General features: G+C 41.9%; 1 protein-coding gene and 1 pseudogene across 4 annotated transcripts in view; both read right to left on the bottom strand.

Annotated features, from left to right (window-relative positions):
* The window catches only part of SIL1 (SIL1 nucleotide exchange factor), a 315,807-nt gene that overhangs the window by 105,289 nt on the left and 188,115 nt on the right, over positions 1-22,403 (bottom strand). The window lies entirely within an intron of this gene.
* On the bottom strand, positions 16,077-16,252 carry LOC129406361 (U11 spliceosomal RNA; annotated as a pseudogene).

Below are 22,403 nucleotides of genomic sequence, written 5' to 3'. Positions count from 1 at the left end.
GGCATAACACAGTCCCTTAATCATAGCACTTGTATTTTTACAATCAAACTGGCAATCTCTTTTCAATAGCCCTACCGACTGCTATGATATACTATTCCTGTCATTTCTTTCCTCTTTTTTCCCTATTTTGGGGCTACACTCAGCAGTGCTCAGGGGCTACCCTCCTAGCTTGGTGCTAAAGGGTTGTTCCTGGTGGTGCTTGGTGACCACGTTGTTCTGGGGGTCAAAACCAAAGCTCCTGCATGCAAAGCATGCATCTAGCCTGCTACACTATCTCTCATTTCTCTGGCCTCTTTTTAGTATGGGGCAGGGCCAGGGAGGGTTAGGGTCACCCCCAGCAGTGTTTGAGAGCTACTCCCAGCTCTGTGCTTGGCTCTAACTCCCTGTGGTACAGGCAGCCTACGCAGTGCCAGGGATTGAACTTGGGTCTCCTTCATGCAAAGCTGTGCACTAACTCTTTGTGATATCTCTAGCCTTATTTCACCTCCCTCCCCTGCTTTAAAAAAAAGAATATGCTCCACACTCACCCTTTAAGTCCCAAGTCCTAGAAATCCTGAATATATTCAGACTTCAATCCCTCTTCAATTGTGCATACATATATGTGTAGGTCTTGGGGTTGAGGGGGATGAAGGAAAATTAGAAAACAAAGAAACTCACCAAGAGACCCAGACAGCAGGCAATACACTGGAATAAGCTGCAACACAGCTACCATTTGTTAGCTCTCAGAATCCACACAAGATTACTGAGTTCAATAAAATTGCATTTGTGAAAGTCTCATTATAATTGAAATGAACCACAAGACATTGGCAGTGTTTGTTACTAAACCATGAGTAGGGGAAATAAAAAACTGGGAGTGAAGGAGTTAAATGTTTTGGTGCCCCCTCCCCCCTCAGGTGTCAGGGGCCTGAGTGCCACTGCTGCTCATTTTCTAGAGAAAACTCCAGAGGATTTCAGAGTGCATTTCCCACCCAGGCACAATTTCATTAGCAGCTCATTAGCAGGAGTGGCAACCATTTCTGACTCTTGTTTTTCATAATATTTATTGGTTAATTGACACTTTGAACACAAGTTGACTGAGAACCAAATGAAAGTGCTAAAACCACTCATTAGTCAAATTTAAGGCACAAAGATTGTATTCTAAACATACCCTTTGTTCTCATTTATTTTCCTCAAACAGAAGTCATAATTTAGTAAGGTGGTTTAAAAAGCAAAGTGCCAAGATATTGGATTTTAATTTTAATCCTTTTCCCACCCCTGTAGCCCCAAGGGATTCTGACATCATAATTGGCTCCATTTGTTCTCTTTTACAGCACCTGTTGCCTCCACAGCCAAACAGCCAAACAGTCCTATAAATTATTCCAAAACTGTGTCAGCTACTCCTGCCCTCTTCAATTTCCTCAGTATCTAAGGCAGAATTCCCTTAGTGTGGATGCTCCTTGCCATGGCGAGAAAGGAAGACCACAGAAAGACAAGACTAAACTTTCAAGCATACAACTTCATCAGATCAGCTAAAAGGGAGGGACACTTAAATGTCTCCACTTATTTTGTACGTGTGAAGCAAATCAGAAAGGGACAAGGGGCAGACAGAGCAACAGACACAATGCAAAGAAAACAGTCAAGTCCTAACCTTGCTGCCCCCACTCTACTGTGGGAGAATCTCCCATAAATGTAGGCAACTTAAACAATAAAACAAGGCCAGTCACCTGAGTTGTCATTCCCCTACCAGAGGAGGGTGATCTTATTCAACTTTGTTGCCTCTCAGCTTCATGTTTTGAACTGTTATTGTATTTATTATTATTATTATTATTATTACGTTGGGTCATAAGGGCTGGAGCGATAGCACAGCGGTAGGGCGTTCGCCTTTCATACTGCCGACCCGTGTTCGATTCCTCTGCCCCTCTCGGAGAGCCTGGCAAGATACCGAAAGTATCATGCCCACACGGTAGAGCCTGGCAAGCTACCCATGGCATATTGGATATGCCAAAAAACAGTAACAATAAGTCTCTCAATGAGAGATGTTACTGGTGCCGCTCAAACAAATCGATGAGCAACGGGATGACAGTGACAGTGACAGTGATGTTGGGTCATACTCAGTGGCATTCAGGAATCACTCCTTGTAGTGCTCAGGGACTATATGTGTTGCCAGGGATTGAAGTGGGCAACTGTGTACGTAGCAGGTGCGTTGTCCCTGAACTATCACTCTAGCCCACAGAATATCAGCTGTCAAGAGCCCTACTGAGTCCGGTTGTGCTCTGCTTTTTGCATCTGGATTGCTCATTTCACCAGAAGGAACTACAGCTTCTAGCATTGAGGAGACCTGTTGTCCAATTCAGTGGTAGAAGGAATAGACTGAGTAAGTTCCAGGTCCAATCCTACCACTTATAGCTATGAGACCTGGAGGAAGGAACCTCTGTGGTCCAAGTATGGAAAAGGGCTCTAAGTAGCCACTTCAAGAGTTCCCAGAGTTCACTGTGAGGAGCAGGAGATAAAGAGGGCAGAATGCTTAAAGCTGACCAGAGACTTTTCACTGTGTCTGCCTGCCTTTTGCCTCTCTGTGACTTGTTCAGTTTTTCCCAGCTCTGAAACAGGCTGGCGCCATGATGACTGAGTGTTTATAGGGTCTCAGCACATTCCTGACCGAGTTCTGTAGCAGAGAGCTGAGGACATGATTTCTATAGAATTTTTCAAGTCAGACTACCTCGTTAGGCTGCAAACAGTTCAATAATAATGAAGGCTTTGGGGCATGGGAATTGAGCAAATGAGTGAGTTATCAGGTTTATCCCATCCAGAAAAGCACCCTCTACAGCTTCTTTAGCTGGAGCCCCCAGCAGGCCCATCGGACCCACTTAAGATGGGATAGACTCCACCCCCCTCTCCAGTGTATCAGAAAAGGAATCCAAGAGGCCATGAGGCATAATTTAGGCAAAGGCAGAGAGGATTTAAACCTGCGACAAGGGAGAGGTTTCAGGTTTCCCTATACACTTGACTCAATCACAGGCTTAAGCTAGTTTTGCAACACTGCACCATAAAGCTTATAAAAGCAGCTGCCCTGCACTGGCAGCTCCTCAGGGTACCGTGCTAGCAGGTGCCCACCCAAGCATGGGCGAGGAGGCCTGGATGTTCCAGGCTGCTGAGCCCGAGGCTGATGCTCTGCAAACCTGCTGATGTGTCTGCTCCCCATACGCAGCAGCTCCACACCTCCCTGCAGTCCCAGCAGCTGATGCTGCCCCCAGCTGGGCCTTATCCCAGGCTGCCAATCATGAGTGCATAATGTGAGTGCAGCAACCTTGCCTTGCTTAGTCACACTCTCCCCTACACATTCTCACGTCCCCCAAACTGGGCATGCTTCCAGCTGACCTTGGTGTTCCCACCTACTTGGGAGCAGATTCAGTCCCTCGTGAGTATAGACTGGATACCTTTTGACCCAAATGGAAAGGTTCACTTCCCAAAACACCATCTCCAAGACGCCCTCTTTCCACCTCGCATTTACAGCGTATAAAAGAGCTAGGAGATAGTTTAACAGGCTGAGTATATGCTTTGCATGCAGGAGACCCAGGTTTAATCCCCAGCATCATGGTCTGCCTAGTCACCTTGAAGGTCCGTGAGTATGACTCTAAAACAAACAACAATAGCAACCAAAATAGGCTAGCCCTTCAGGGGTGGGGGATAGAGCTCTGAGTGTCCTGAGCTAGAGGTGAAACCAAATATCCACTGAAAAGATTCTGTCCCTCCCTGTGCTATCCCACCTGAGACTGCAGCCAGGCAAAGCCTCCTCGAGGCAACTCCCTCCTCAAAACCCTTGCTAGTGGCCACTGCAGCCTGCTTAACCCAATTAGGTCCCTGTCTGATAGCCTCCTGCATCATCTCCCTGTGTCCACAAGTCCCATGTGCTGCTCGCCTCACCCCATACTTTGCCTGGATCTGAATATTATCCCTCTCTTTGTTCTTAGTCTATTAAACTCAAGTCCATTTTTATAAATGCTGAGCTCAAACGAACTGTGTACAGTTTTATCCAATGTCCTCCCTTTTTAGTCTCAGAGAGGCTTGCTTATTCCTCTCTAATGGTGCTCCCTTGGTTCATTTTCTCTCACTCATCTGGTTTCTGCTACTCGTTAAACAGACATTTACTGACATCTCCAGCACACTAGGTATAGGGATATCGGGGATGAGACATGCCTCTCTACTCTTAAGAAAAACACTGGTCTAATGAGGGAAACAAATCCATAAAAATACAATACTTGTCCAATTTTCCCCAGCAGGTTATATTCTCTTTTTAGTCAAGCTCGCTTTATATTCCTAACATTGCAAAACAGACTGTCTGGTACATAACAAAATGTCCATTGTGTATGTCCCCAAAACAAAGATGAGGGATACTTGTGAGAAGAAAGGAAACAATTTCTCCTTTCTGAAACAGGGGGCACAAAGTGTTGTTGCAAAGATACTAAGGGAGGGAGGTAAAGGAAACACACTCTTTAATGTGTTTTAATTTCACTATTGCAAGTGCACTAACCTATAAGGAAAAGGAGAGAAAACAAAGACTAATAGTTGCACCTACAGAAACAGGGAGAAATTTAGAAGGAATTGGATAGAAACATGATTTAGTTCTAAACTCTTGGCAAACCACAGTGACTTCATGTGACTCCACAGGGTACAGCTTTATTGCCTCCAATCACAGGCCCCAGTGAATGAACTTTGGTCTTCCCTTTACAACTGCTCTTTCAAGTGTTCTTAGACTTAAACTTCCAAGTGTTCTCAAAGCTCCACCAAACCTGGGTAAGAGAGAGCTTACACTTAGGAAACAGCAAGAATAAAGTCACCCAAGACTAACTGGCTAAGGCTCTGAAATTATTATGTAAAATATTTAAGTATTACAATGTCATTTTTCTGACAAGGCCACTAGCTCTCACCAGTTTTTTAAAGAGGTCTGCAAATCACTGTCCAAATACACATATAAACATGCATGCTTTGGAGAGTCTTCAATATTGGCAAGACCACATAACAACAGGATTTTGACTTAAACTATAGGGGATAATATAAATTAGTGCAATGCTTTTGGGTATGTGGCAACATCCACTAAAATAGCAACCACTCAGATCCCAGCTAACACTATACACTATGGCACAAAATGAAAAGATTCCCCCCCCCCCCCAAGATCTGGCACTAGCACTAAAACACCCTGTCCTCTCTTACCACTACTCTATAACATAGTTTTGGAAGTCCTAGCCAGAGAAATTAGTCAAGGAAAAGATATAAAAGGCATTCAGTTAGAATGTAAAACAGTTTCTATTTGCAGATAACATAACATACACAGAAAGCCCTTGATTAGGACTGGAGAGATAGCACAGCGGGTAGGGCGTTTGCCTTGCACACGGCTGACCTGGGTTCAATTCCCAGCATCCCATATGGTTCTCTGAGCACTGCCAGGAGTGATTCCTGACTGCAGAGCCAGGAGTAACCCCTGTGCATCACCAGGTGTGAACCAAAAAGGAAAAAAAATAAAATAAAAGCCCTAGATTAAAAAAAAAAAAAACTACTGAAAGTACAGGGGTATAGGTCAAGTAGAAGAGAAAACACCAAGCACTCCCAGGCACCGCATGCCATCACCCTCTGCAGACCCACAGTATAACTGTAGCAATGCTGGGGCGGCCTGGTGATCCCTGAGCACTGAGCCATCAGGCCCACATTACCGGGTGAAACTTTGCCAGGAATGACCTCTATATAAAAAACAAAAAGAATATAGAAAATAAGGATACAAAAACAAGACAGGAGCTAGAGATGAGAGCTCAACTGTCTGAGTTCATGGGGTAACACTGAATTCAATCCCTAACACAGCAAGGTCCCCTGAGAAGCACCAGAACTGATTCTAAGCACTGGACCAAGGAGTAACCCCACATACACTGCTGTGTGTGGCCACCAAAAAACACCAAAATTCAATCAACAAATCTGTCTTTTTTTGAAACACAATGAGTTGGAGGAAAGGATACAATCCATATATCAAACAGATTGGAAATAACCAGTGTTGGTGGGATGTGGTGAGAAAAAGCCTCAAACACAGTTGGTGGAAATGTCCTCAGGTTCAGCCTTTAATGGAAAACATTATGGAGATGTCTTTAAAACACCAGTCTTAAAAAAAACTAATAGTAGAGCTTCCATTTGACCAAGTAGTAGTGATTCTACTTCTTAGCATCTATCCCAAAGACAGAAAACCAGTACTTTATGGGACTATGCACACCTATGTTCTTTGCAATGCTAATACAATAGTCAAGAAATAGAAACAACCCAAGTGTCCAACAACAGAGAGTGGATAAAGAAGCTGTGGTATATCTATATGATAGAATACTACACAGCTAAAAGATGAAATTTCACAGTTTGCTGAAACTTGGCTAGAACTAGTAGATATCATGACAAGGGAAATAAATCAGAGGGAAAATAGAAATTCTATATGATACCACTTGTCTGAGCTAGACAGAGAAACAAAACAAAGGACCTGAAAATATCAATTAGAACAAACACGGCCTTTCAATGAAAAACAGAGATGGGGCCAGAGTGATACTATGGTAGCTAGATGTTTGCCTTGCTTGTGCCAACCAGGGTTTGATACTGGGCATCACCCGTGTCACCCCAATCCTTGCCCAAACTGAAAAAGAAGCAGTGGGGGAAATTGGGGGAGGAGAGAGAGAAGAGGTAAACTAGAAGTGACATAAGGATAGAGATGGAGGGTGTGGGACACTTTCATGATGGTGAAGATGCAATAACTTTGTTCATCAGAAACATGAAAATTATTGTAAATGTGTCACCTAAATTATAAGTAATTTAAGAAAAAAGAAGGGGCTGGAGTGATAGCACAGCGGGTAGGGCGTTTGCCTTGCACGCGGCCGACCCGGGTTCGAGTCCCAGCATCCCATATGGTCCCCTGAGCACCGCCAGGGGTGATTCCTGAGTGCATGAGCCAGGAGTGACCCCTGTGCATCGCCGGGTGTGACCCAAAAAGCAAAAAAAAAAAAAAAAAAAAACAATTCCATTTCATCAAAAAGGATACAGCTCAGTAGTAGAGCACTTGCCTTACATGTCTAAGGTCCTGGGTTTGATCCCTGATGCCTAGCACCACAAAATTTTTAAAAAAGAAAAGAAACAAGATCAAGTTTTTGGAATAGATTAAGTAAGATAGCTTCAAGAGATGAAGTTCATGCTTGCATGCTTGAGGTCCTGAATTTGATTCTGCATAGGCCAAAACAACAGTACATTAATAGATCAATGTACCAAATTGTTAGACCTACAGTGCCAGGCCAAGCAACAACAATTAAACAATATGGTATGTGAACTAAAACAAGTACACAAATCAATGGAATTAGAATAGAGATTGGGGGCCAGGCAGTACAGGAAGTTAGGCACTTGCCTTGCATGTGGCTGTTATGGCCACAACCCTGGTTCAATCCCCAGCACTGGGACACAATCCCCTGAGCATTGCCAGGAATGACCCCTGAATACAGAACTAGGAGTAAACTCTAAAAGCCACTGGGAATTGCCCACTAAAAAAAAATGGAGATCCCAGAGTGGGGACACACACACATGCACTTAATACTTAACCAGTGAGAAAGCACTAAGCCCATACACTGGCCAAAGGAAAGCCTCTTCAACAAAGGGCACTGGGAAACTGGACAGCATGTGCAAAAGAATTTAAAATCATATTCAAATTTAAATCATATTTAAAATCATATTCAAAATAAACTAAAACTAGATTAGAGAACCTAAGACCCCAAACCACACATGTAGAAGGAAACATATGTGATACACGCCAGGGTTTCAACATCAAAGATTCAACTCCAATATTAAGGGAATCAGGAGCAAGAATAAACAAATGAGACATCAAACTTAAAAGCTTTTACACAGGGTGGAAGTAAGAAGAGGTCTAGGGATTCTGGTGAAAGGATAATGGGACTCTGGTGGTGAGTGTGGTGAAACTGGCATTGCCAGCCCAAAACATGAATACTAATATGAATGTAAATCATGAGACCTCAACAAAAACAACAAAGCTTTTATACAGCAAAAGCTTTTATACCACAAAAAGGCAACATATGAATTGGGAAAAGATATTTTCAGATTGGGTTTGGAGCAATAGTACAGCAAGTAGAGTGTCTGCATTGCGCACAGCCAACCTGGTTCAATCCCCTGCACCCCACATAGTACTCCAAAACCACTAGAAGTGATCCCTGAGTGCAGAAGCCAGGGGTAAGCCCTGAGCACTTCTGGGTGTGCCGCCCCTCAAAAAAAAAAGATATTTTCACATTAAATATATGGGGTTAATACTCAAATATGAAGATAACTCACACAACAATTAAAAAATCCAATTTTAAGTTGGATAAAAAATACTTAAACATTTTTCCAAATACTCTTCTTATCTAACAAATTTTTTTTTCACAAGTACATCAGAGTGGGCCAGAGCAATAACACAGTGGGTAGGGCATTTGCCTTGCATGTGGCCAACCTGGGTTCAATTCCTCTGTCTCTCTCAGAGAGCCCAGCAAGCTACCAAGAGTATCCCGCTTGCACAGCACAGCCTGACAAGCTACCCATGGCATATTCAATATGCCAAAATAGTAACAAGTCTCACAATGGAGATGTTAGTTATGCCCACTCAAGCAAATTGATGAACAACGGGACAACAGTGCTACAGTGCTACTATTCTCAAAGACAGATGACCCACAGACAAATGGGGAAAAGCCCTCAACATTACTTATTAAGGAAATGCAAATAAAAACCATAATGAGATTTTTCTCACATTGATTGGTGAGAATGGCATATATATGCATATACACACACACACACACACACATATATATATCACTTTGTATCACTTGTCATACATTGCTCATCAATTTGCTCGAGCAGGCACCAGTAATGTCTCCATTCATCCCTGTTGCGTACCAGTGCAGCCCAATGGCGTCTGCTCGCTCCAGGAACATGAAGAGCATCAAACTGTTCATTCAAGATCTTGAATGAACTCGTAGGTGGGAGACCAGACGTTCTTTTAATGTCCCGTGGAATCCAGTCGGTAATGGCTCTAGTCCAGTGGTCATCTGTAAATTGCATTACGTGTCTGGCCCATCTGATTTTTGACGCCTTGGCAAACAAGGCAGCATCCCTGATCCTCGATCTTGATGGAGGTCGGAACTCCGGATTCCTTCCCTCACTTGAGTGAAGCGTGGTACTCCAAGCATAGCTCTTTCGATTCCTCTTTAGAAGACCCGAATAGCGTTCTCATGCTGTTTTTGTAGGGCCCAGTCTCTGAGGCATATGTTAATGCAAGAAGAATGGTGGAGTCCAAAAGATGTGCCTGGAGCCGGAGGTTTTTCATCTTTTTAACAACTTCTACGACGCTCTTGAAGGCATTCCATGCCACTCTCTTCCTCCTGTGCAGTTCTGCCACCAAGTCATTTGTCATGTTGAGTTCTCAACCCAGGTACCCATAACTGCTGTATTCAGAGATGTTTGTTCTGTTGAGAGCAAATGGAATGTCAAAAACTAGTTTGTTTCTCATGAGCATTGTCTTCGTGAGATTCAGCTGCAGTCCAACCTTTCCACACTCAAGGTCGAAGTCGGCCAGCACTTGTGCCGTTTGGCTAATGTTTGGTGTTATTAGAATGATGTCATCAGCAAAGCGGAGATGGTATAGTTGCCAACCGTCTATCTTCACTCCCATACCTTCCCATTCCAGTTATCACATGACATTCTCAAAGGTTGCACTAAAGAATTTCAGTGAAATGGTATCACCTGCCAAACCCCTCTCTTATGTCAATGATCACTTCCTTGTAGAATGGTGAGATCCTGGTGGTGAATCCATAATACAGCTCACAGAGGACCCTGATGTACTGAGTTTGAATGCCCTGTTTGGCTAGGGCTTCAATGACCGCTTCAGTCTCAACAGAATCAAAGGCCTTCTTTAAATCGATGAATGTTAGACAGAGTGGAATCTTGAACTCTCATAAAACCTCAATGACCAGCAGGACCGTTCTGTTGTACCAAAAGGGAGACATCCACGACATCGGCAACTATCGCCTGATCTGCCTGTGGTTCGTCATCTACAAGTTGTTCACTCAAGACATCCTGAATAGAATTGGCAAAACACTAGATGAAGGACAACCATGTGAGCAAGCTGGATTCTGAAAAGGATTCAGCACACTCAACCATATCCACATGGTGACCAAGCTCATATATATATGTATATATATATATATATATATATATATATATCACTGTCACTGTCATTGATTTGTTTAAGCGGGCACCAGTATAATGTCTCCATTGTGAGACTTGTTACTGTTTTTGGCATATCGAATATGTCACGGGTAGCTTGCCAGGCTCTGCCATGTGGGCGAAATACTCTTGGTAGCTTGCTGGGCTGTCTGAGAGGGGCAGAGGCATCGAACCTGGGTTGGCCTCGAGCAAGGCAAATGCCCTACCCGCTGTGCTACCACTCCAGCCCATGTATATAGAAACAGAAGTAACTGTGGTGTGAGGGTGTAAAGAAAAAGGAACCCATATACTTTTGATTAAAATGTAAATTGGTACAGCTCTATGAAAAATGATGCAGAAATTTCTTAAACATAAATAAATAAGAAAACATCATCTCACCCAGCAATACTATTCCTAGCATTTATATCAAGGTTATGAAAATGCTTGAGAAATATCCCTATGCTCATAGCAAAATTATTCCCAAATACTCATGAATATAAGACTGGATAAAGAAGCTGTGATGGATGTATTTATTGGAATATTTCTGTGCCATTTAAAAAACAAAAGATGAAATCATGTCTTTTAGGAAAATTGGCTAAAACTTCAAGTCAGTATGCTAAGTGAATCAAACAAAGAAGTAAAATATAATTACTGATGGTTTCACTCATCTGTGGAATATAAGTGACTAAAATAAGAGAATTGGACCAAACCAGTAAAACTCATAGACTTACTGAAAACTATGGTGGTCACTAGAGGGAGAGGCAAAGTATGTAAGAGCAATGGGCAGCAGCGTCACCTTGCTAGTGAGATAACACTAGAACTTGGGTGATGGGTGAGAGGTATGAAATTATATATGTACTATATAATTAAATATAAATGAGGGAACACTGCAGTGTTGTAAGTCAATGACAAGTCAATTTTTAAAACTTCTTATCTCATCTGGCTTAGTAGGTTACAATTCAAAGAACTTAGCCAATAGAGAGACAGAATGACAGTAAAAATGGGTTAAGGCGCTTGCACAAAGCCAACCTGAGTTTGACCCCTGGCATCCCATATGATCCCCTGAATACTCCCAGCAGTAATTCCTGAATGCAGAACTAGAAGTAAACCTTAAAGACTAACTGGTGTAGCCAAAAGAAAGAAAAAGAAAAGAAAAGAAAAAGAAAAAAGAGGCCCCAAAAAGTAAATTTTGTCAGAAAGTAATAAACAATGAAGACAAAGAAGACCTAAATTAAAGAAAAAACAAGCGAGGGAACAGAACAAATATTAAAAACTACAATCTGGGCTGGAGCAATAGTATAGTGGGTAGGGCATTTGCCTTGCATGTGGTTGACCCAAGTTCGATCCCTGGCATTCCATATTGCCCCCTGAGCACTGCTAAGTATCACTGATGACTCCCCCCCACCACCACACACACACACACACAAAAAAAAAAACCCTACAATTTAAGACAACTTTCCTAAGATAAAAAAAAGTATTTTTAAAAAAAATAAACCTCTTTATTAGGGCTAGAGAGACAGTTAAGGAGGCAAGGCTCTTGCCTTGCATATGGTCAACCTGTTCAAATCTCAAGTACCCAATATGACTCCCCCAAGAATCACATTTAGCTCCCACAAATCTCAGGGGCTAATCCTTAGTATCCCACACAAATCTCTTTATTGAAAGAGCATACTAAAACCCTGAGACTATTGACCAGGATCCCCAATAGCAAGGCAAACTGTAGTAAAAAACACCCAATTTTAAGGGGGTAGAAAAGATTTGGGGATCTAAGCAAAAACAGCAAATGAGTTATAAAGCTGTCATCAATGTTTTTATTTTACAGGAAAGCCTACTGCCAGCTAAAAAGAAATAAATATTTAAAATAATCAAAGGAAGAAAATGTGAGGAAAGGATTTTGTATCTACTTAAATGACTTTGGGTATAAAGACCACAGGCAAATTTATCATCATACAACTCTGAAAAGACTGTTTCAATGGGCTCTTTCTGAAAAATCTACTGGAAAACACATTTCAGACAACCAAAATAACTAGAGATATCACCATAAGGATAGGTGGTAAGTATCAATATAGTTATTTACAGAGATAAGACTAAATGAGGGCTTAAAAAAAGAAAGTATATAATGCCTATATGATATAACACAGCTGTCTAAGAGCAATGAGAACACACAAAATGTTTTAAACTACTTTTAGTAATCATATCAGGGGTGGTAATATTGCCATTCTGAAACTGTGTATTATGACACAGAGCAAATGAGTAACTATTAGACATTCTAATTGTCTCTTCCCCTGTGTCCTAGAAACAGATTCTTAGTGTGGTAGAAAAGAGATAAAGATGTAATATAAAGGATACAGGATAATGAAAATTCTGCACTCTAAATATAAATACACATTTGAATGCATGAGGCATATGAACATAAATATTTCCTAGCTCGTGTATTAGAAAAGGCCTACAAGAAGTGATCGACACAACAACAGGGAGCAGCACTAATGGTCACAATGAGGACAGTATTTTCTATTCAAAGAAATCATACTTCCTAGAGCAATGACTGAGTCCAGTCCTGAGCAACAAAAAACCAAAATTGGTCTAGAATACTAAATATTGCTTTCCAAATGGAGTGATACTGGTCCTCAGGGACACTGGAAGTATCTGATCAAGAAGGGGAAGGAAAGGGGGTATTGTAGCCTTGAGTGCAATTACGACTTTCTGTTTGTTTAAAAAGACAGCTTTTCAGGGATGCACTAAGTGATTTTTTTTCTTTAAAGGGGGAAGTAGGCCAAACAAGTTTGGAATGCTGTAGTCTGGAATATCTTGTCAGGCCCTATAACAAGAAAATTATCAATAACTTAGGGTTAATATCAAAAGAGCTTACTTAATAATCTTTAAACAAAGATGGGAGAGTTTTTCCATTTCAGTAAAAATAATCACTGCAGCGCATTAAAACCTACTGAAATGTTGGGGGCTGGAGTGATAGCACAGTGGGTAGGGCGTTTGCCTTGCACGCGGCCGACCCAGGTTCAAATCCCAGCATCCCATATGGTCCCTGAGCACCGCCAGGGGTGATTCCTGAGTGCATGAGCCAGGAGTGACCCCTGTGCATTGCTGGGTGTGACCCAAAAAGCAAAAAAGCAAAAAAGAAAAAAAAAACCTACTGAAATGCTTAAATTCATGAGTTCAAAAACAGGAGAAACCTTAATAAGTCAGAAAATTACTGTAACCAACTCATTATCTTGAGAAGATGATAAACAAAGGGAAAGAGTCAAGCATTTATCTTTTTGTCTTTCCTTTATGAACTGTACCAATGGGTAAACAACTAATACATGAGGGGAAATATCTCTTTATCAAAGTAACACAGCCATAGCATAGTAAGAGAAAGAATTTTTTTAAAAAAAGAAACAACTCCATTTAAAAGTGTCCAAAAAAATCAAGGAAACAACAAAGAATACATTGAAAACTTAAGACAGTATTGAAAGAAATAGGAGAGGTCATTTGTGGAATATAAAGTAACAGAATGGGAGACTAACACCCAAGAATAGAATAGATAAGCACAGGAGGATTACTCCACATCTTAGAAGACTGCCTCACATGCTAGGGGGAAAGGCAGCTCAGATAGAGAAGGGGCCACTAAGTAAAAGGTGCTAGGAGGGCCCGCTCAGGATGGGAGATGTGGGCTGCAAGTAGACTTTAGACTGAACATGATGGCCACTTAATACCTCTATTGCAAACCACAACACCCAAAGGAGAGAGCGAGCAAAAGGGAATGCCCTGCCACAGAGGCGGGCTGGGGCGGAGGGGATGGGGTGGGGGTGGTGGGAGGGATGCTGGGACCACTGGTGGTGGAAAATGGGCACTGGTGGAGGGATGGGTACTCGACCATTGTATGACTGAAATGCAAGCATGAAAGTTTGTAAGTCTGTAACTGTACTTCACGGTGATTCACTAATAAAAAATTTTAAATAAATAAATTTTTTAAAAAAGAAAAGAAATAGGAGAGGAAGGACTGAAAGAATTAACACTGCAAAAATGACTGTCCTACCCAAAGCATTATTGAGACTCAATTCAATTCCAAATAAAAGCTTAATGCCATGTTTCAAGGCCCCCAAACCAAACAAATCAACCTCAGCAAGCCCACCACCACATCTCAGACCTACTGCTTGCTTCTCAAACCTTCCAGGAGAGGTTAATTTCAAGGCCCCCATTCCTGGGGCCTTTCTGAAACTGGAAGCAAATTCCCCTCCCTACTAGCCGGGGTTGTGGCAGCCTTCACACCTGACCTGTACCATCTCAGCAGGTCCACCTCCACATCTCAGACCCTCTGCCTGCCCATCAAATCTTCCAGCAATTGCTCACATCCTGAACAGCTCTTCTCATCACAGGAAACAGTTCTAATCATTAAACCTCACACTGCACACACTATACCCCTTGTCAACAGGTTAAGATAACACCCAGCCTAATCCCTCAGAGACTCTCAGTGAGGCTAACTATACAGATTCATCCTTAGCATGGCAGAAGTGCAGCAAACACAACAGGAAAGATACATAAAAGCCCATAAGCTCAGTGAGTGAAAAATAATAGCAGAGAAGGGCTCTACCAGTACCAACCAGCTCTGTAAACTCTCAGAGAACAACTTTAGTGACATCATGTTGAGGATGTTTAATGAGCTCAAGGAAATGATGGCACAGGTAGTCAGCAAAGCACAAGAATGTATTAAAGCAGAAATGAAAGGACTTTAATCAGAAGTGACAAAAATGAAAAGGATGGTAGGTGATGTTAAAAAAAAAATAGATGGGCTGGAATGATAGTACAGTGGGTAGAGCATCTGCCTTGCATGCAGTTCACCCAGGTTCAATTCACCACATCTATCCCATATGGCTCCCCCAAGCATTGCCAAGAATAATTCCCCAATACAGAACAAGGAGTAACCACTAAGCATAGACAGGTATTGGCTCCTTCCCCCTCATTCCCCGCAAAATAGAGCAGGTGAGCAGCTAAAGAAAAGATCAGTAATCTCCAAGATAAAATACAGAAAACATCTTTAAAAAACAATAGATGAGGAAAGAGTCTGATAAGAAATGAGCAGCATACCAGAGAACTATGGATGAATTCTAGATGAACAATATAGGGTATGGGGAGAGAGTATAGCAGGTTGGGTGCTTTAAGAATCACCAGAGTCCCTGAAGAATAGGAAGATAAATCTGATGAAGAACCATTGATTAAAGAAATCAGAGATAAGAATTTCTAGAGTTGAGGAGTGCAGGAACACAGATCCAAGAGGTCTGAATAGTCCCAGTGAAACTAATATCCATATAGAAAAATTCCAAAACACATTATAATAAAAATGAGAAAAGACAAAGACAAAATGACAAAGACAGACCTCCTAATGAAGGACCGAATGTACAAAAGAAAGTCCATAAGATTCACAACAGAACTATTAAATGAGACTATAGGCAAGAAAAGCATGGTGGGTATACAAAAAGAAAAAAAAAACAGCCTTCAGTGAGATGTGTACCTCAAAAACAATACTCTAGTCAACCAGATTGTCATTTAGAGTTGAAGGAATAATACAGAACATCAGGCAACAGTACCGAGGGAGGATGTTTGCCTTGCCCGCTGCCAAGCCTGGTTCAGTCCCAGTTGATCCTCAGCATCCCATGTGGTACCAGGAGCATGCCAGGAGATCCCTGAGAGCCAGGAGTAAGCCTTGAGCACCACCAAATGTGGCCCCCAAACAAATACAAAAGATATATAGAGCATCATGGCCAAGCAACATTTTAGAGATCTCATAAACTTTTTTGCAAGAACTGCTAAAGGAGATTTTTTTGGGGGGGAGCAGGGGATGTAATAGGGAATGAACTAGGATCAATAATCACCAGCTGCCCTGCTGCCAAAAAAAAAATTATACTTACGAAATCTCTTGATGTCAATTCCACTCAGAGCAAAAGCCTAAGAGAGCTTTCTTTAAAGATAAAACAAAGTTATCAGCACTTTGCTATTGAGTATGGCATTCACACATGGCCTTCATGGTTGCCCTCTACTAGATTAAGAAAGATCTGTTTATTATTAACTTGATGAGGATATTTATATTTTTTCAATAATGAATTAATGTTTCATTTATACTGAATATTCTGTGCCTATTCAGGTATTTTTATATCTACAGAGATTTTATTACAATCTTTTACTTATTAATGCAAATACTTAATATATATTATATTTTCTAACATAAAGCCAATAGTCCCTTTTTAGGATAAAACATGCTTTTATACGCTCATAAGTCTACCCCGAGCCTGGCTGTCTTCACCGGGGCCCCTCGGACGGGGTGGATTGAGTTTCCTTCCCCGCCCCAACAGAGCACCAGCAGCTGAAGACCTCCAGAACCCAGCCACAGCCATGCTCAAGGCCCCTCTCCACACGTTCAGATGAGCCTCACACATGAAAGAATCGGCAGAGGAAGCCAGGTGTGTGGGACCCAGGGCTGAGATCTCCAAGCCTGCTTGGATCGGGACTGGGCCTCTTCCACCTAGATCCCCCATTTTTCAGTAGCTAGGCAGTCACACCCAGAAACTGCCCCCGGCGTCGTGTAATCCCACCAACGGCCAACATCCAGAGACTATAAAACCTAGCTCCCAGAAGAGAGCAACGCAGAGTCTCTTGCCCCTGTACCTGGCTGTCTTTATTTGGGCCCCTGCGGCGGAGGGGTTTAGTTTCCCTCCCCACCCCAAGCAGAGTGCTGGCAGCTGAAAACTTCTGAAACCCAGCCAAAGCCATGCTCAAGGCCCCTCTCCACATGTTCAGACGAGCCTCATGCATGAAGGAACCGGCAGAGAAACCCAGGCATGTGGGACCCAGGGCTGAGATCTCCAAGCCTGCTCAGATTGGGACTGGGCCTCTTCTGCCCAGATCCCCCATTTTCCAGTAGCTAGGTTGTCACACCCAGAAACTGCCCCCAGCGCTGTGTAATCCCATCAACGGTCAACATCAGAGACTATAAAACCAAGCTCCCGGAAATGCCCGGATGGGACATCTTATAGCCTAATTCTCCCCCTCAGAGAACCTGGCAAGCTACTGAGAGTTTCCTGCCTACATGGGAGAGCCTGACAAGCTCCTGTGGCATATTCATATGCTAAAACCAGTAACAATGATGGGTCTCCCGTGGCATATTCATATGCCAAAACCAGTAACAATGATGGGTCTCATTCCCTGACCCTGAAAGAGCCTCCAATGCAACACCTTTGGGAAGGACGAGTAAAGAGAGGCTTCTAAAATCTCAGGGCTAGGACAAATGGAGACAGTACTGAGACCGCTCAAGAAAATCGACGATCAATGGGGTGATGATTATGATGATGATAATGATGATGATAGGTCTATTCACATTTTCCCTTAAAATTTTTTAATCCTTCTCTCCTTCCTCTTAATAAATAATATATTTATAGGATTTATCTACTTCATGTAGATTTTTTGAAGTATTAGCATAGAATTATTCATACTATGAATCTTTAAATTTTATATACCTGCAAAAAAAAAAAAAGATACACAGATTTTTTTGGTGAGATTTGTTTTGTTTTGAGGTTTTCTTTTTTTTGGGGGGGGGGAGGCCATACTCAGCAATGCTCAGGGTTTTCTCCTGACTCTGGGATCGTTCAAAATGTACTATTGTAACTATAATCTATATAAATTTTATACCTACAATATGGTTGGTTTTTTTTTTTTTCTTTTTGGATCACACCCGGCGATGCACCGGAGTTACTCCTGGCTCTGCACTCAGGAATTACTCCTGGCAGTGCTCAGGGGACCATATGGGATGCTGGGAATCGAACCTGGGTCGGCCGCATGCAAGGCAAACGCCCTACCTGCTGTGCTATTGCTCCAGCCCCCCCTACAATATGTATTTATCCTAAGAAAATAGTGATTAAAAACCATATAGTCATAATCAGCATATACTACTTACACACATTTGCACATATTTTGCTAAGTAGAGATAAATCCAACTAATCAAATGAAAGTTACAAAGCTGCAATGAAGAAGCTGAAATGGATTCTGCTAGGCTTTAAGGCTTTACACAGATAAGGTTAGAAGACCTGGGGCAGGGGACTAGATCAAGTACAAACAAAGATGTTTCTGGATTCAATCATAGTGACATCATCCCCAGTGACCATCAAGGGGCCTTATCAAACAAGCCAAACTGTCCTCAGGGGTAAACCAAGAATACCTTATGAGTGAAGGTAGATGGACACTGATGTAGATTGGAACCCACACAGGCAGTGATGTGGTTTAAAGTCTGCTGGATTTTTTAATGGAAGTAAACAGCTTCATCTAAGAAATGTAAGAGAGCCTTGCTCTTCAAGCCCATGTTACCCCTTGAATATATCATGCTTGTCTGTATCTGTGTTTCATTGCTTGCCTATTTAGGAGCTGGAGCGATAGCACAGCGGGTAGGGCGTCTGCCTTGCACGCGGCCGACCTGGGTTTGATTCCCAGCTTCCCATATGGTCCCCTGAGCACCTCCAGGGGTAATTCCTGAGTGCAGAGCCAGGAGTAACCCCTGTGCATCGCCGGACGTGATCCAAAAAAAAAAAAAATGCTTGCCTATTTACACTGTGGAAAAGCCTGTGTTATCTCTTTAACATGTAATTCTCCCTCTCTTTCTTCCTTTACATCTTTCTAAATAAGTTTCAATTAAAAAAAAACTACCTAGGGGCTGGAGCGATAGCACAGCGGGTAGGGCGTTTGCCTTGCACGCAGCCGACCCAGGTTAAATCCCAGCATCCCATATGGTCCCCTGAGCACTGCCAGGAGTAATTCCTGAGTGCATGAGCCAGGAGTAACCCCTGTGTATCACTGGGTGTGACCCAAAAAGCAAAAAACAAAAACAAAAAAAACCTACCTTGCTTAAAAAGAGAAGAAAAGAAAAGAAATATAATAAAGGAGAGTCCCATAAAGCAAATAAATTACAGATCCCAAGCTTGGATTTGGTAACTTCAAAATGGAGTGTGTCTAGCTTTTTGTTTTAAAAGGAATTATTTTCCTTGATACCCTCATTTCTTCAAAGCCAACATCTCTAAATTGTGTTTAACCCTTGCTATGAAAAGAATGTCTATGTACTCCCAAATCTATCTTCTGAAACCTACTACTTAACCTAATGACTCCTGGAGGTAGGGCCTTAGGAGGATGATTAGATCATGAGAGTACAGCCTTCTCAAGGATTCGTGCTCTTATTAAAGGGACTCTGGAATGTCCTCCTGCCCCTCTACCAAGTGAGACCACAGAAAGATGACAACCCTTAATGATTCAGAAGTGAAATCTCAATAAGCACTAACTGTTGGCTCCTTGAAGTTGGACTTTACTGAGTCTAGAACTGGGAAATGAATTACTGTTGTTTATAAGACACAGCCTATGGTACTTTGCTCTAATCACCCAAACAGACTACAACACAGCCAAATGCCCACAATGGCTAAAAAGCAACCAGAATTTGTGGGCATTATCTATAGGAAACCTCTGATGGCCAGGGAGATGATTCAAAGGGCTAGAACGCATGAGGAACATAGGGGAGCAGCTGATTCCATCTACAGCACTGCAAGGCCCCAGCCAGGAAGGTGCCCCTGAACACTAAGATGGGAGTAGTCTTGAGCACCATCAGGTGTGACCTAAAACTAAGGGAAGAAAGAGGGAGGTAGTAGAGAGAAGTTCTGACCAACCTAGATGGAACTCAATGCACAGTATTTTGGGGAGTTGGGGGAGGACTGAGGGGGACCATACCAGGCTGTGCTCAGGGTTTGTCTCTGGTTCTGAACTCAAAGATCACTACTGTCAGGGTTCAGAGGACCAGATGGGGCTCCAGGGACCAAACCCGAGTAGGTCACATGAAGAGTAAGCATATTACCCACTCTACTAGCCCTCTGGCTTCACTGCATAATTTTTTTAAATTTAAATTTTTTTTCCTTTGCTGCATGATAGCTCAAAACAAGGACATCATATTAAACCACTCTGCAAAATAAAAACAAAACTCCTAGGACTTTCCTCAGAATATGACAACCACTACGAGGTATGAAAATGGTGAGTGCTTAATTTTTATTATTTTTTATGTCCACTTCTATTAACTACACAAAACAAACACCAGTACCCTAAAAGCGAACTACTTTTGGATACCTGAACGGTACCCAACACTTCTCCTTGTGCAGCAGACATCAATTGCAGAATAAGGCACAGGAAATAAAACACGAGCATAAGATAATGCTACACAAAAATCAGTGCATTTATGGGAACTGTCAAGGTAAAGCAGGGATATTTATTTTCCATGAAGGAGATGGAAATCTTGTGTGTCAATACCCCATTCTGCTGAATTGATTTTAGTTGTTACAAGTATCATTTTTGAGGGCTCTAGCTGTGACAATCTCATAGCCAACAATGTCCTTCCCATTAGGACTAGCACCAGACTTGATAATCTCCCCTCTTATAAGGTTTCCATTTTTCCAGGACAGAGGAATAGCAGGGAATGGGTAACCAGCAAGTTCTGATGCCCAATAGAACTTGCGACAAGCAGGCCATTCCTTCTCTGGCAGCCTGGCATTCCAGAGAAGCTGGACCCCACATCTCTCCAAGACTCCTAATATCCTGTCACTTAGTCCCATCTTAAAGTTGCTTAAATGACAAAAAGAAAGCAACTAATTTACAACCCTATTCTTTTAATCTTGGTCAGCCAGATTTTCAGACATCAGTTTATTTCGCTTTATAATATATTAGACAAAACAACAGTACTGGAGTCAGATCCAAGGCAGCGACTCACTCTCAGGGGTTCTGCTGACATTTATAAACTGATCCTATTTCTCTCTTGTGTTTTATGTTATCAGCTAAACCTGTCAACTTAAATTATTGCCTTATAGGCAAATCAGAGTTATCTATTACTCTGGTATGTGTACATTTCTGAAGCATTGTACCTATATCAAGTTTTGCAAGGGTAGAAAACAAGACCATAAATAAACAAATGGAAAACAGAGTATGCTAGCATTACTTGAGCAACAGAAGCTAAAAATCAAATGCATTACACAGAAAGCCACTAAAATAGCTGAATATATAGACCTTGGGAACAGCAACAGCTTAATACTGATATGGTCATTTATGCACTGCCCAATACTGTGATCAATCTCTTGCTGTGATACCTCAGAGCACTTCCATTTGAAAGAGTAAAATGGGTCTGTAACAGGTGAATAGATATTTAAAACACTGGGGACATGATGTCAAAAAGATCAAATTTATAGCCACCCCATAATTTCACCAGAATAGTGACAAAGAAACCCATTTGCCTTCAATAAGTTTAGCTAATGGTCACTCTTAGTCAAAGACTATTGCAACCAAAATTGAGCAGTAAAAGAGACTTTAGGGTAAAAAAGGAGAAACAAAACTACTATTCCTCTCTTAGGATTAATTCTGACTCTATATTCCCCTTTCCAAAACAATCTAAAACCAAGTTTTCCCTAAATTTTCCTAGGATTTCATGTTACCAAATACATAATACCTTTATGACCAAATACTCAATTCCTTCTCTGGATCAAAAATTAATAAATTACAGTCATGTGCTTCATTGCTTACAATTTAGTCAAGGACAGACAGCATACAGAATAGTGGTAACCAAGTTCCTATACCTGGTATGGTACACCACAGTGTATTACAGGAGCAATAAGAAGCCATGATTAACCCAATTCTTCTTCTAAGATGCCCTCCTGAATTGCCAGGCCAAGTGAAATAGAGAAGAAAACAACATACACTATGATGTTCGTGCGTCAAAATCACCTAACAACATATCCCACCATTAAGCAGTACATGAGTATGTTTCAGTTACAATTTTCAATTACAAGTTCATGGTGACCAGGGGCAGGGTTTTTAAACATGAATTTCTGAGCAATATCTAGCATAGCAGCATATTCCCCCAAAGGATGCTGCAGATCACGGGGCTTAATAAAACATAGGGTCCACACTGTAATCCACAGAGAGCTGCTAAGGCTTAGAAGAAAATGATCGCAGGAGAGACTGCCCTTCAGTGGGCCAGCAATTCTCTCATCAGTTTTAGTAACTGAAATTATAATTCCCAATATCTCCTCCCTTTAGCACATTCTATCCTAAAGTACAGAATAAAGTGATATACATTTAAATCTGGGATCACTGTATCATTGTCATCCTGT

The sequence above is a fragment of the Sorex araneus genome, chromosome 6 (assembly GCF_027595985.1).
Source record: "Sorex araneus isolate mSorAra2 chromosome 6, mSorAra2.pri, whole genome shotgun sequence".
Taxonomy (NCBI): Eukaryota; Metazoa; Chordata; class Mammalia; order Eulipotyphla; family Soricidae; genus Sorex; species Sorex araneus.
The sequence above is the reverse complement of the archived record's forward strand: the minus strand, read 5'-3'. Positions and strand labels throughout refer to the sequence as shown.